General features: G+C 35.6%; 1 long non-coding RNA gene across 1 annotated transcript in view; it reads right to left on the bottom strand.

Moving 5' to 3' along the window:
• The window catches only part of LOC104910787, a 15,583-nt gene extending 14,863 nt beyond the window's left edge, over positions 1-720 (bottom strand). Inside the window, exon 1 of the long non-coding RNA XR_004159657.1 lies at positions 690-720. This is a non-coding gene — a long non-coding RNA (uncharacterized LOC104910787). The remainder of the gene's footprint in view (positions 1-689) is intronic.
• Positions 721-1,710: the final 990 nt, after the last annotated feature.

The raw sequence follows: 1,710 nt of genomic DNA on the forward strand, positions 1-1,710 counted from the left end.
TTGAGCCTTGGGGTTCTTCTATCTTAAAACATTTTCCTGAAAGCAAGAAGTGCTCTTCAGTAGTCAATCTTTATGCCTAGCTCCTCATGCTCTGTGATGAGGACTCCACATAAACTACATGGATCACTACATATACACTGGAACATATAACAGTGTATATGTAGACTGTATCTATTGTGTGCATGTATATATTATTATTATTCTGTAGTGGATGACTAATACAAATGGCTTGAGTTGTTCTATATCAGTTCTGCTACTTCAGCCTAGATAGAGAATTCTTAAGACTCTTCTCTTCAAGGACAGAAAACATCGAAGCAGATTGTACATGACAATAGAAATCAATTCATGCTCAAAGAGTTTCTATTATTTGTCAAAAGAAACCATATCAAGTATGTCACATCAGCTCTTTGCTGCCCTGACACAGGTTGACCGAAAGTTCTATTAAGATACTGCAAGCAACCTCTACCAGTGGTGAAGCCCTTCTGGAGAGAAGGTGTACTGTTTTGTGGTTTGAACTGTCTGTCTTCTCCTGTAGAAAAGTAGGAGAAAATTAGAAAAATTAAGTCTTGTATAATCTATGGATATACAGATGGTATATGTATAATCAATGGATACACAGAGAGTATAGTATATCCAGGAGCTTAGCTAATATAATTGTTATATTGGAGTAAGGAAAGAAAGTCACTCACCCTATCCCAGGCTCAGAAGATGGACTCCAGCAGAAGATCTCCAGAGAGATCCTTCCCCACTGGCAGTCAGATCTTAAATGGGTCTAGGAGAGGTGGAGCCAGGCTCCACCCCTTCCTGCAGCACAGGTGAATTGCCTTCACCTGTGCTCCCATGGCTGACTCATTGCTCATCTTAGGTGATTAATCAGAGGTTCAGACCATGATTCAGCAGCCCCATACTTGTCTTTGAAATGTTTTCATAGAATATAATTTAATTTTTTTTAACATCTGAGTGGTAGTGTGTTCAACTAGCTGAATATTTCAGGGAACAGTATTGTTGTCTAATGTTCCATTATCTTATCTAATTTTGTCGTATGTAACATGCATGAGGTATGTGGTTATGCTATTAGGATACTTTTTTTATAGTAACAACAAAAAAACTGCTCTATTTTCATTCTTTGCCTTTGTTCATGATACTCGTTTGTGGGCATGGCAGGGATGGATTGATTGTTGGACTCTGTGATCTCAGAGGTCTTTTCCAACATTAATGATTCTATAGTTCTATGATTTGTACAGTGTCTGGAATACACTAAGGTATGTGTTGCTGTTGTAAGTTAGACTGATTGGTGAATTTGCTGCAGGTATGTTATATAAAATAACACTACTTATGTTTGCTCATGATTAAGCTTATGAGTTTATTTTACCCTTATATATATGTAACTTGAAAGAGGAAGCTCATAAACTTTATTGTGATATGCGTATTCTGAACTGCAGTTTTCTGTGACTACATTATACATGAGTGTAAAAATCAGAAGATAGTGAATGAATGATTGAATGAACAAATGAATGAATTGCACTGTCTCAATAAATTAAAAATATGCAGTGTTTCTCATTAAACTTAGAGCCCATTTCATGATCTTTCAAAGGACTATGGCTTTACTTGGATAAAAATATGAGCATAGACTTAGTTAAAATAAATAAAATAATTGAAGAAAAAAAAAAGCAACTACAATTTTTTTTAAATTGTATTTGACTGACTCCA

Source organism: Meleagris gallopavo, chromosome 4 (genome assembly GCF_000146605.3).
Source record: "Meleagris gallopavo isolate NT-WF06-2002-E0010 breed Aviagen turkey brand Nicholas breeding stock chromosome 4, Turkey_5.1, whole genome shotgun sequence".
Taxonomy (NCBI): domain Eukaryota; kingdom Metazoa; phylum Chordata; class Aves; order Galliformes; family Phasianidae; genus Meleagris; species Meleagris gallopavo.